The following is a 14,516-nucleotide window of genomic DNA, read 5'->3' as shown; positions in this document are numbered from 1 at the left end:
AGATGTCTTGCCATTAACAGTAAAATGTAAGGAGGGGATCTGCTCCTCAAACCACAGTATTGTTTCAACGCGCCATCAACAGCTTTAATTGTATGTTTTAGATAATGCATGCAAATAGATGGCCAAATATTGACACAGTGATGCCAGGACAAGCAATTTTTCCTAACGTTTAGTCCATCTCACCAGGGATAGCAAATCCAATTTTACCCTTTGGGTGAGCACCATCATGTCAGGAACGGCAAAATGTTGCCAGGAATGCACACTAATGCAAGGGGAGCATTAAGCAAAAGGCTGGTATCACCATGACTTGGATGCTGACAGTATGCTTAGAATTGCCAGTATTACGTCAGGACCAGCATTATGTCAAAGTGGGTGCTATCATGAGTTCGATATTCACAGTATATAAAGAGCCATCGCTGCTATATGAGGGTCAGTGTGATGGGATGGATGGGCATTATTGTGCCACTGGTGGCTTATTATCTCAATAAACATCATTGTTTAACAGACATCGCCATTATACCTTAGGTGGCCTAACATAATCAAAGATGGACCCAGTATGGAGCAACTCAGCAACATATGCACTTGCTCATAATATCGGTTGTGGATCACATCATGTTTTAAGGTGCTCAAGGAACAGAGTCAGGATTGTCAGCACCACAGGTACATTTAGTCTCCAAACCTCAACTAAAAGCCATATTTGTCCTTTGCAACCACCTCCTGCTAAAGAAGATATCTTTCCACCCCTTAGGAATGTGCTAGCCAAAGCAACCTCATGTGAGCGACCTATGGATCAAACTTGCATCTCATTTATTTGTTTGGGTGGATTAAAGGGTGCACAATATGACTTCAGAGTGCAAAGCTCAGATGTGGGTGGTTTAACATATGGGATATTTGGTTTAAGGGTGAATTGCTCTTTGATTCATGTTTCCAGGTCTCTTGCTGGAAGATGGATGTTCTGAGAGGGGGGTAGGAAATGCATATCCTTCTCCAATGTGCAAGGCACAAATACTACTCAGTTCTCCTTTAACAAATACTGACAGCGCTTAGGAATAGCCAATACAAGTATTAGGAACAATAAGAAACTAGACATTCTCTTAGATTGATCAGATAAACACATGTATCATGCCTTATTTTGCAGGTGAAAAAGAAACTCGACTAGGTCACACATACCCAGCTCCCATTCCTAACCCCCAAAATCCAAGAACTGCCATGTGTTGTTGTGTAGAATTTCACTCGAGGCAATGAGGAATGCTTCTAAATGTGCATGACATCTGTGTGTGCGCTTTTGGGAACAAAGCCAAGAGCCTTAGAACAGCATGTAGTTTGGAATACTGTTGGGAAATTAAGGGGAAGCCTGGGGCTATCTCAGCGCGGAGTTAAAATGTCATGATTGGTCTTTGCGCTATTCAACCTTCCTATATTTGTGAAAAATATGGTGTTGTATTGGAGTGAACGTACAAAGCAACAAAAAGAAAGCCAGTGCAATGGTGGTGTACAGAGCCTGGTTCATGGTGTGATGGGCAGGGGAGGGCCTTAGCAGTAGGATTTTTTAACAAGTAGGATGCTCTGGCAAGAGCGAAGCGGAGGAAAGTAACTTATACAATAGAATATTGTTGGTAAATGTGAAACGCATTTTGAGGATAACAGATACTTTAAGAGGATCGAGTATAAAGGCCACGGCTCTTTGGAACTTATTATATACATTTTTAAAAGTTTTAGTGCAAAACAAGCGGTTTGCATACATACATGAGCTGAATACATTGACATTGTAAGCAGTACGATTGTATGATGTTTACACACGGCCCAGGTAGTACAAAGACTGGTATACATTTTTCAAAGAGCCCTAGAAGGTTTAATATCTACGTTGCTTACTCTCGTGGTGGGAAGGTAAAAGAGAATTAAACAAGCATTTATAATTCAATGGTCTCGGCAATAATATAGGTAGAGCTATTGGCATTGCTTATTATTATTATTTTTTTTATCCCTAAGTAAATGTTATTGTCATTTCTATTGTGAATAGCTTAAGTGTTTGCATATGTGTTACATATTGCATTAGGCATATTGCATTAGCAGAGAGAGAGTGAGGTAGCGAGATAGAGAGGTATTGAAATAGAGAGTGAGTGTAGTGAGAGAGTGAGGTAGATAGAGAGTGAGGTAGTGATGTTGTGAGGTAGTGAGATAGAGAAAGATTGATGTATTGTAAGAGAGAGTGAAGTAGTGAGTGTTAGTGATGTTGTGAGGTATTAAGATAGAAACAGAGTGATGTAGTGAGATAGTGAGGTAGTGAAAGAGAGAGTGTAAGTGACTTAGTGTATTAGAGAGTGAGGTGGTGAGATAGAGTGAATTAGTAATTTCATTCTATCCTGCTTTGTATCATCCACAGTTCCATGCCATACCGCCCTCTCTTTACCCAGGTAAGTACTTGCTTGTGCAGCTGCCCCTATTCAAATCAAACACTCTATGCATCACTCCATACTTTTTCAACCTACCTCTCCCTCAAACCTCACGCCCTACACCAACTTGTTCCCACATGGAACAAACTACAATAAACACTAACAACTATGCACCAGAAAGATGCCTAAGAAACCCATGCAAGAAGAGATTGTCAGGTGCATTAAGGGCTGCAAAGATTCTGCATATAGCTTGGCTACTTAAGTGACAATCCAGAAAGCTCTTTGGGGTCTCACAAGGGACCAGATAGGACTATATAAATACCAATACAATACAAGCCTGTAAAGAGGTATCACCTGCGCAACACAGCACGACCCAGATAGCTGCTTTCAAATGAAGAAGCAAATAAGTGTGTGATCAGAGGCAGAATTTTCTTGTATGCCCTGTTTGTAGGATGTAAGACTCAAGTAAAACTCTGATGGTTAATGTAATTGCTATGTACTAAACCTGGAGGTTATAGGTTTTAAACCACAGTATGCTTACTCAGTCTCCGATTGGCCAGTGTACGGCTGTATTTTAGCAGTCATTTTGTGGGAAGGGGAGCTGTTGGAGACGTATTTGTACTGAAATTTCATATTATTGCACTGCACCTTATGCGTTCTACTTTAATTATTGACAGGTTTATCAGCAAACAACAAGAGGAGCCCAACCTCCTTTGCTGCTCTCTTACCCGACCCCGGCTACAACCCAGCAAACAACAGTGACCAGTGTTAAAGGTAAGGAAACTGATGATGCTATATATTTTTTTACATGGGAGTTAGGGCTATGTATCTGGTCACTCTCCAGGCCCTGAAGCAGTGTCTCTTTCAGTGCCTCCAGCAACCACTATGGCACAGAGAGGCAGGAGCGAGTACGGCTGTATTTTAGCAGTCATTTTGTGGGAAGGGGAGCTGTTGGAGATGTATTTGTATTTGTACTGAAATTTAATATTATTGCACTGCACCGTATGCATTGTACTTTGATTATTGACAGGTTTATCAGCAAACAACAAGAGGAGCCCAACCTCCTTTGCAGCTCTCTTACCCGACCCCGGCTACAACCCAGCAAACACCAGTGACCAGTGTTAAAGGTAAGGAAACTGATGATGCTATATATTTTTTTACATGGGAGTTAGGGCTATGTATCTGGTCACTCTCCAGGCCCTGAAGCAGTGTCTCTTTCAGTGCCTCCAGCAACCACTATGGCACAAAGAGGCAGGAGCGAGTACGGCTGTATTTTAGCAGTCATTTTGTGGGAAGGGGAGCTGTTGGAGATGTATTTGTATTTGTACTGAAATTTCATATTATGGCACTGCACCTTATACGTTGTACTTTGATTATTGACAGGTTTATCAGCAAACAACAAGAGGACCCCAACCTCCTTTGCTGCTCTCTCACCCGACCCCGGCTACAACCCAGCAAACACCAGTGTTAAAGGTAAGGAAACTGATGCTATATATTTTTTTACATGGGAGTGAGGGCTATGTTTGTATGTGGTCACTCTCAAGGCCCTCAAGCAGTGTCTTTCAGTGCCTCCGGCAACCACTATGGCACAGAGAGGCAGGAGCGAGTACAGCTCTATTTTTAGCAGTCATTTGAGATGTATTAGGATAATGCACAAGATATATGTATAATGTATTTATACTGAAATTTGATATTATTGCACTGCACCTTATATATTGTACTTTGATTATTGACAGGTTTCTTTAATCTATATATATATTGGTAAGGCCAACAACACACCATCATGAATACAGTACAAGAGCTGATTGCAAAGTCATTCCAGTCACGGCCACTTGAACAAAAACTACAGATAAAATAATTAGGACCTCATCAGCCTGAAATAAACCTACAGCAAACTAGCCAGGACAGAGGAAAAATGTCAAAATGTACATTCTCAAATGCCTGGTACAAAAAAGCTGATTGGCTTACAGGGAGCCCTATAAGAAATTCTCTGTTCTGCTTCCCCTGCTTGCTGTATGGCAGTGACTTTTCTTGGACACGGCAAGGAATGGTCGACCTGAAGCACATCGCTAAAAAATAAAGAAGCATGCGCTCACAAGAAATCATCTGGAAAACCAGACAAGACTGGGAATGTTGGGGGAAGACGCACCAATTTAGCAGCAGATAAATGATGCATATCGCAAATCCATTCAAAAACACAATGAAGCTGTTGATAAGAACAGACAAAATCTATCCAAGATCATTGATTGCATTCGTTTCTGTGGTGCTTTCGAACTGGCATTGCGAGGCCATGACGAATCAGAAACTTCCTCAAAACCTGGGATCTTCCGAGGCCTAGTGGATTTAATGTCAACCATAGACCAGGATTTGGAAAGACATTTAGCACGTGCTACAGTCTTTAAGGGCACCTCTAATACAATACAAAATGAACTCCTTGACTGTATGCTCGAAATTATAAGAAGCCATATTGTGCAAGAGTTGCGAAACACAGACTTTGTAGCTATTCAGGCTGATGACACCACTGATGTGTCCACTCAAACACAGTCCGTGTTAGTGTTTGGGTACCTTGACAGTGACAGAAACGTTGTGGAAAGATTTTATGGCTTCACGCATTTAAGTGACTCTAGTGCAGCAACCATCACTGAAGCAATACTGTGTCAACTGGACTTCATTTTCCCGGACCTGCCTCAAAAACAAAAACTTATCGCACAAAGCTATGATTGTGCGTCCGTAATGAGTGGAAGCCTTAGTGGAGTACAGAAACGAATTAGAGATGTGTACCCTAATGCTCATTTTGTGCACTGTTACGCCGACCAACTCAATCTTATTATGCAACAGGCGGTATCAAAGATCAGAGAGACACGAGTTTTCTTTCAGGATATCGGAGGCATAGCAGCAGTCTTCTCAAGTTCCCCCAAAAGAACAGAAGCCCTTCATGAGATTGTGGACAAAAGCGTACCAAGGGGATCCTCAATTCGTTGGAACTTTCACATTCGTACAGTCAACTTAATCTTTGAACAGAGGGAGGGCCTTGAGAAATGTTTTGTCGCCATAGCATCCAGAGCAGACTTTGATCACACAAGTCAGAGTGAAGCCCATGGCTTTATCAGAACACTACAAGACAAAGAGTTTCAGTTCTTACTGTTTTTATTTCATGACATAATGCTTCCTGTTGATGTGTTATACGATCAGTTGCAAAGAAAAGACCTAGATACTGTCTTAGTGAAAGCCAATACATCTGCATTTGTACAAAAGATTATGAAAGTGAGAGCTGGGGTTGACGATTTAGAGAGCAAACTGCCGGAGCATTCTATTTTTGCAAACCGCAGACAAAACATCACCTCTCTGGTTCGAATTGGAAAGGAGATATGTGACATTGTAATTGTGCAGGCAAAAGAACGTTTTTCATTCACAAAACATTTGGTGAGTGCAACTTTATTGCAAAGTAAAGAGTTTGCACAATATGAGGAATCCTTCCCTGAGCGTGCTATGAATCAGGCTGCGGAAGCATATCCTATGCTCAAAAAAGAGCAGCTGAGAACTGAGTTAACTGTACTCTACGGAATGCCTGTGTACCGGAAGGCCACAAGCGCCTTGACTTTGCTGAGTTTAATTCATAAACTGCATATGGAAAACTCACTTACAGAGACAGTGACTTTACTAAAAATTGTGATTACGACTCCAATGACAACAGTAGAAGCTGAACGATGTTTTTCAGCCTTAAAGCGCATAAATACATTCCTCAGGAACACCATGCTAGAGGAAAGACTAAATGCTTTGGCGATGCTATCTGTAGAGAGCAAACTAGTCCAAAAGATACCGGACTTCAACATGAAAGTAATTGACAAGTTTGCTACACTGAAAGACAGACGTGCAGATTTCATTTACAAAAAGTGAATGCTTCTACTTGTTTGTTGAATACAAAAAATTCTGATTGAGGTAAGAAATGCATTGTTATCTCTGTTTTTAAAAGTTTTGGAGTGTTTGTTCTATTTGGAGACTACACAGATTTGCTCACCTTTGATCACTGGCCGGACCTGTCTCCCGCAGGGTGAACGATTCGTTGCTTGTGTTGCCTATCAAACCTTTCCCCTTGGCAAATTGTGAAAACCTTTATACCATTTATGTTTGGGGTACCTGCTTGCGTGGACCTATGTAAAGTGTGCGTACAAAGCTCAGCTCAACCAGAATCACCGTAACAGCGCATTGTGCTGCCTCTTTTATATTCAGTATATTGTAAGACTGTTTTTCTTCCCCCGCCTTTCCCTGTTTTGTTTCCCTGTTTTCCCCTTGCTTTCCATTCGTTACTCTAGAGTCTAATATTCAGTATGTTGTGAGACTGTTTTTCTTCCCCCGCCTTTCCTTGTTTTGTTTCCCTGTTTTCCCCTTGCGTGCCATTCGTTACTCTAGAGTCTAATAGAGTCGGAAGGCCGTAGGGGAAGACTGTGGACTTTTCTTCAAGTTCCTGACGCTCCTGCGGAACGAGCCTGGCAACCATTACACTGCTGTGCAACTTCTTCTACTCTTAGAGCTGAGATTTCCATGAAAGTCTTATAGTCTGAATTCAGTACCTGAGCATAATAGGACAGAATGTATGAAGCTCTGTGGTAATACTGAATAAGCAGTTACCTATGTTATGCCATCTATTAATGCAATAACTGCACTTTCACAATTGCTTTATTAACCTTCCTGCTTTCTCAAATTTGCTTGAAAATGCACGATTTTTCTTCAAAATTTTCGTGGGGGGGGTAATCCCCCCAAACCCCCCTTTTGGGGTTCGAGCTCGCTCGCTGCGCTCGCTCGCTATGGTGTTGTATGCTAATTAGTTTGCGCCCCACCACTTTAAAATCTCACCCACCGCCCCTGAGTGAGAGGTCTGGAAGGATCTCGACCTCCACGTAGACTCTAGTCATAAAGAGAAAAGGGCGCATTCATAGCTCAACCGAGTGGCTGAACATAACGGTGCTCCTAATGGGCACTGAATGTCTCACACTGGTACTTTAAAACCATGTAGGTTATTTGCTTCCCTTTGTGGGTGGATTATTCCTGTCAATTTATGATACTGTGAATTGAGTTTCACCCAAGTAAAAGTCTCTGAAATAGGGAGCCTAGCTGTGCCAAATTCACATGTAAAATATATTTTTGATAGGCTGTCGTTAAATGTCCCCTCTGTGGGAGTTGCAGCAAATGGCAAGGTATTCAGATGTAGTTTCATCCAAGGGAATGTGTTTTCACCTTAGGCTGATTTACATGTCAATTTTTGAATCCTGGCTGCCTTTTTAGTTTTTTAGGATACGTATTGATGATTGAGCAGATAAAACGTATGCACATATTTGGAACTGTAGATGATTGTATACACACATCCAGCCCTCCTCCCTTTCCAAGGCGGTGCTTTCAGACAGGAAATACCAGATTATGACCGGAAGCACTTGTATAAGAAGCAGCTCAATATGTGCTGCAGTGCCTTCAAAGTGTGGGCTTACTGCGATTTCGCTGGATCTCTTCTCAGCTCACATCTAACACCCCCTTGTGTGTAACGTAACCATGTTTCTCGTTTTTTCCTTTTCTGTGTCTCCGCACTACAATTTCACTCTTCAGAATCTAACTTCTTCTTCGGTCTTCTCATCCCGTCTCCTGATTCATCACTATCATATAGAAGGTCAATCGAGAAGTATGAGTCATGTTCAAAACTAGCCTAGTACATTGGTGAGCATATATAGTTATTTATTATGCTTCACGTCTGTATCATTTAAACGTTGGTAATTCATGATTTATGTGCCCCTGTGTGGCGAGACTGTGGCACTGCCTGAGTGGCATTGAGATAATTGAATACCTCATATCAGACCTAGTGCTCCTCTCTCACTTACCCTTTCATCCCTGTTTCTAATGGGTCATACACTTAGTGCTAGCTATCATTTGAGCATCAATCATCAAACTCATATCTTGGGAGGTAAGGGGCTTAGATGATGGAATGTACTTCTTTTAGTATTAGTGACATTTTCTGACACTCCGTAATGTTTCATAGGGGGCTACCATCCTCAAACAGTACCTCTAAGAGCTGTAGCAACATCTTGGAACTTCATCTGCACTTACAGCTAGACCTGCCCTCCATTGTAAGAGAGTAGAGCCTGCTACTCCTGGCCACTGTGGATATGGAAAGGTTTTCCCTTTAACGTAGGTATAATACATGGGATTCTACAAACCCTGTATAAAAACCCTCCTCTAATCACTTTATAATAGTCAATGTTGTCTATTATAAAGAAGTGATACAGAACTCAACTGTCATAAGGTATGACAGTTGGGTTCTTATCTCACAATGACTGCTGCCAGAGCCTGCAGCCAAGAGAAAATGCAGATCAGCACAAAAAGCATAATTAAAGCAGCTGTTTGAAGAACGAAAACAAAATGTAGCTTTTCTCTCTTATGCTTTGTTTTTCCAGCTGTACATTGACAAGCAGAAAGGAGATATTCATGGCAGCATGTTCATTTTTTGCACTCCTTAGGAAATTAAAGAAAATTAGAATCTGTCTGCATGTGTCGACACATTACAAGCTACTGAGCCTTTTTTTAAATGACTTGTATTGAACTAAGTCTAATATCTTTTTGCAGCAAATATCCAAAAGCTTTTTGAACATGCTTAATTTTGCACTAGAGATTCTGTTTTTATTCGTTGTGTTTGCGAACATGCTCTCTCTTTCATATGAAAGAGCTACGCACCAAGGATTTAAGTGGTTCATGTGAAAGGTGATGGTGTGACTGTAGGAACGTGCCCCTTTCTGACATTGTCATTTCCACTTTTTGTCTTGTACCTGATGTGGATTTCAACTGGAAGAGCACTGGCTTTCTGCTTGGGTCCCCAATACCAGATCTCTTTCCCATAACAGTGCAATTGTACCCCAATTGGCAATACCTTTAGCACTCCCTGTAAGTTCCTAGTAAGTGGTACCTCTGGTACCTAGGGCAAGGAGGTTTAAGAGGGTTCTTAAGGGCTGCCACCCTAAAGAATATGTGAGGTTACATCGCATGCAATACCTTGCATGCCATTACAATGCAAGTTGTTACAACAACTTGCTGTAGGGTCCGCTGGATGTTGGAATAGTATAATTTACTGTTCCAACTCCAGTCTGTGCAACAGTAGGGAGTGTGTTGGATTTTAAATCCAACACCTTCTGCCCCCTACAGCAAGTCCTTGTAACAACTTGCGTTTTAATGGTTTGCAATGTAACAATGCGGTCGATGTATCACATGCGATGTATCGGATGTTTCCCCACACTAAAGGACTCCTCACCAAACACTTGCAGACTGCCATGCAGGCTGTGTGTCTTGGTGCAGATAAAAGTGAAAACACGACATGGCTTACATTCCTGTGGGCCATTACCACAGACACTGCATGCAGTATCAGTAAGTTACCCCACAGTAGGCCTTAAGAGCCCTAAGGCAGAGTGCACTATATTATATGTGACGACATATCTGCATGAGCAGATATGCCACTGTGGTTGTCATCTCGATTGCTGCCAATACAATTGAATAGGGCAGCCATTTTAAGTACATGTGCTGGACACAGGTGAAAATGAGTTCATAAGCTACATGATGGCTTCACTGAAAATATGGATGTTTGGTATCAAACCTCTTGTATTACTAAACCCACACTGGTGTCAGTGTTGGATTTATTAATACATGCTCACAGAGGGCACCTCAGAGCTGACACTTGAAAACCTACCAGCTACTGGTGCGATGACTGACTGGTTTTCGCCAGTCTGCCACTATAGACAAGTTTCTGGCCCCCAAGGGTGAGGGCCGTTGCTCTCAGGAGGACAGAAGCAAAGCCTTCTTGGGCAGAGGGTGTTTACACCCCCTCGCACAGGAAAACCTGCAGGTTAGTGTTCATAGACAGCGGAGCTTCAAAAAGCCCACCGCCTTGGGTATGCACATCTGTCTTCCCTCACAGGAGAAGAAACTGGCCACCTTTGTCCAGAGCCCTTTGGTAACTGGAAAAGCTGGAAAAAGAGCTAGTCTGGGAGGCGTGTTCATCCTGAGGCTAGTAATAACTGTAAGTTGGGCTACCTGAAGTGCAGGTGACTTTTCAGAGTTATCCATCTTGCTGATGTCAATCTTAGGGTCTCCGGGACAGGGTTATGCCCACTTTCCACACAAAGTGGTGATATAGGAGGTGTGGTGACCCCCATGGGTAATTAGCCCATTAGCTACTACCCTACACTCCCATAACACCCCTAAATTCAGTATTTAGGAAAGACCTTAGCATGAGGGAATCAGATCCTGCTGACATACGAAGAAGAATGATACTGAAGAGTTATGAAAGCAAAGACTGGCAAAGGAGTACCTGATCTGGCCCCAGCCCTGCCAGCCTGTCTGTTGTACCCGTCAAGTTGCACAAAAGTCTTCTTGGCTTGCAGCGGATATGCCTCTCAAAGCCTGAGAGGACTGCCTGCCTTCAACAAAGACCCAGGACTCCTGTGGAGAAGCAGAGTTGCTCTCCTCCATCCTGCAGGCAACTCAAGAAGAACTGTGAGGACTTCAGGCACGCCAAAACCCAACGCTGCCAAGCAATACTGCACCCAAGCCCCCCAGCCCCAGTCGAAGTGGGCCAAAGGTGTCAGCATGGTCCACAAGCCCTCAAAGGACAGAGTTCACATTGGTTTCACCCTTTGTGAACTCCCCAACGCCAGCTGGAGCCTTTGTTTGTAGGCCTCATGAACTGGGAGTGTTCCTAGACAAAGAAACTCACCTCAAATAATCTCTGCACCCGGCAGCCCTAGCCCAAAGGGTTGAGAACCACCAGTGCCCTATGTCCCATAGCATCACAAGACTTCAACCCTCTGATTGGTTCAACCCGACTGGCCTCCCAGTCCAAACCTGCAGCCTCTTTTTGTGGAGACCGAGTCCCATTAACTAACATTTATCACTCAACGCTGCATTAGACCACTGCACCCGGCCACCCTAGTGTCGCTGGAGGTGACCTGTTAGTGCTGCCTTGGACCTTGCCCCATACTCACATATTGTTTCTGTTGCCTAAATATATATATATTAAGATGCATGCTATTTTTATAAATTGGTGTGGAACTCCATATTGAGTTGTTTGTATCATTTACTGACTACTGTGTATATCTGTGGATGTCTAACACTCCTCTCTAATACGTCTAAGGCTGCTTAACTACACTACCCCATAGAAGAGCACCTTGGGATTGCCAGAGCAAGCCCCTGTTGACTAGTAAGGGATTACATGGATTCTATGCATGCTATTCCTTTTTTAGTATATTATATAAAGAGCCAGCTTTCTACAGTGACCATGTAATGTAAGAAATAAAGTAACCCCTGTCTTACATGATAAGGATACTGCAAGTCACCCCAGAGTTCCATAATCGTATAAAGAAATATATATGTTCATTGGGCACCTCTGTGACTTGAAATACCCTTATAATGTACAACTGGGGGTACTTTATCCCACATATATTGTGCATATGTTTTGCTCCCTTGATTACATCTGCTAAGTTAACTGGTTTAGTGTTTCTGAAATTGACAGCAGTTTCTTAGCAAGACTTCCATTTTGCATTATGGTACCACGCTCTAAATGAAGGAGGTATAGCCATCCTGAAATGGGCAGCGGGCCCAACATCATGTCTGCAAACGTCACAGCCAACAAAATAGGCTTGCCAATTGCGGCAACCCAACCTTCCCCGCCCACTAAATTGTAAAATGAATGAGAAATAGGCAGTTAGTTCTCTGGCAGTTTTTGGCCCATGCCCCATTACTGCCTAGTGGACGAATGATTTTACCTTCCGATCTCTACTCTATGCTTAAATTAAGAAGCCACAAGTTATATTGCACCCTTATGAATACATTTTTGCAGGTGTCTTTAAGTGCTCAAGTGTATCAGTGAATATCAATGCTTACCATATTTAATGATGTTTCCATTGATGCAAATAATTTTGTTCCTGGCTAGACTAATTTAGTTGTCGTCCCAAGTTTACCTCGTCTGTTCTCCTGCTCTATTTTTGTTTATTCTCTTGTTTGTTAAGGTGATTGCGATAAGCTCATTTTACGCTTGGTTTGCATTTGAATTGAGCACATTGATGTGAGGGCTGCTCCTATTCATCTTTGTGGGCTGTACACGTAATATACAGTGACAGGCAGCAAAAAAACGAATCACAGATCGCACCATTGCACTCATTCATGTTCAAGAGCACGTAAGAGCCTTGCTGTAATTTAGACTTTCTATTCAGCCAATGCTTTTTGAATTCTCCTCAATAGGAAAATGATCAGTTTGTGGCTCTGAATTGGCAATTTCTGTCAGACAAAAGCTGTCACTCCATGAAAAGTACATGTATGCATACTTAGGCCAAATTAGCTGTCTGCGTTAGGCTATGGAACAGTAGAGCATAGTTGATTGTTGTATTGTTGAGTATTTTGTTCCCCCACGTCACTAAAGTATTTAACTGCAGAATTAAACGCCAGAAAAGATAGATTGTGAATCGCGTCAGACAACAGAGTGTCCTTTAGAACAGTCCACACTTATATTTAGAAATCATGACTCGCTTAATAAGCTGGTTAAGGTTGCGATCATTTATAGTTTCTTAATCATTCTTTATTTAATACTTACGTGAAAGTTAGCAAATTGCTGTCTATCAAAAATCACGTTAGCCCAAAGAAATCGTTTGACCATTTTACAGCATAGCGCTATTATTGTGCTGCACTGGCTATAACAGTCTAGCTCAGAACAACGGTGCAGTTCACATTGAAGCACAAACGTCCCATTTCTTTATTATCTACGAGTTGCTTTTTGTATTTGCACCTAATTTACAAATGGCTGCAAATGCAGGGGTGACGTCCAACATTGCGAGCAGAACGAATGGTTTGTGTTCGACCTCATCACAGTGTGCCTCATTGTGACCCCTGTCCCCCTGGGTCACTGGAATTATTTGATTTTGAGGCTGATGCGTTCTCTGCTTGATCATGGATTTACTGAATTTGTCACATGATCTGCTGCCTAGTCTGTAGATATTTAGTACTAGTGACATGAAACTTTTGTCCAGACAATCACCACATCACCAAATGTGCCGCATTCTGTAGCTTGACGCCACATAATGTGCCCTTTCCTGCAGCATAATTTAGTCAACACTGCTGCATAATTTAAACACATCACAAGTTACAAAAAAACAGCAATATATGTTGCCGCAACGTGGAAGCCCATTCGCGAAGGTTGACTGTCCCCCCTTACTGCTGCCTATTTCCATATTCAAGATTTAAACTGGTATTAATTACATGAAACTTTTGCATGGGTAGTGTAAACGTGAACAAATTACTAAGAAAAATAAGTAATACTATCACAAAATGTGCCGCTTTGCGCCGCATATTTTGCTTTTTCCTGCAGCATAATTTTAGTCGACCATGCTGCATAATTTGGTGCTCCCCTCCCACCATATTGTAGTCGCCCCGCCACGTCACAGTGACAAAAAAAAGGCACATTGTTAAAGGGACATGAGGGGAGCAGGCAGCACCTGCTCACCTCTCCTTGATACCACCAGCTTTCCAGTGACATGAATAAATTAGCTTGTGAGTCCCAAAGAAACACAGGGGCATATATACAAGGAGTTAACTCTGTATTAGCAGCTCTTTTCCGAGGGTTTTGCAGCAAGATTTGTTTACCTTATGTACAAGCTGCCGCTAACCTCTGTTAGCGGCAGTTTCCAGTAAAAACGCCCATTTTAAAGATCGCCACTTCTGTTAGCGATAATGACATGCAAGGGAGGCGTTCCCGTGTAAAAACGGCTGCTAACCCCACTTAGCGATATTTACAAGGGGATTTCTTAAATTTGGCGGACCAAAAAAACTGCCTCTAACTGCATTTAGAGGAAGTTTTTTAAGACCAGAAACTAGCTGGTCTTAAAAATGGAGATAACCCTTGGGGCCTCATTTCAGCAGGTTTTGTTGCTGGACTGCACTGCAAGCAATGTTGCTGTGCTACCCTAGGACAAAACAACAGGGCAGGACTGCGAATGATCAATAAGATAGTGTGTATTCCTGGGCATCACTCATGAAAAGTGTTGCAGCGCTGTGACAAGACAGCGTTGCAACACATTTCACTACGTCCTTCTTGTAACACCA

At 42.3% G+C, this 14,516-nt stretch overlaps 1 protein-coding gene across 4 annotated transcripts in view; it reads right to left on the bottom strand.

Annotated features, from left to right (window-relative positions):
* SLC9A3 (solute carrier family 9 member A3) overlaps positions 1 to 14,516 on the bottom strand; it is a 1,201,500-nt gene that overhangs the window by 694,941 nt on the left and 492,043 nt on the right. The window lies entirely within an intron of this gene.

The sequence above is a fragment of the Lissotriton vulgaris genome, chromosome 4_1 (genome assembly GCF_964263255.1).
Source record: "Lissotriton vulgaris chromosome 4_1, aLisVul1.2, whole genome shotgun sequence".
Classification (NCBI taxonomy): domain Eukaryota; kingdom Metazoa; phylum Chordata; class Amphibia; order Caudata; family Salamandridae; genus Lissotriton; species Lissotriton vulgaris.
This window is presented reverse-complemented; position numbering and strand designations above follow the sequence as displayed.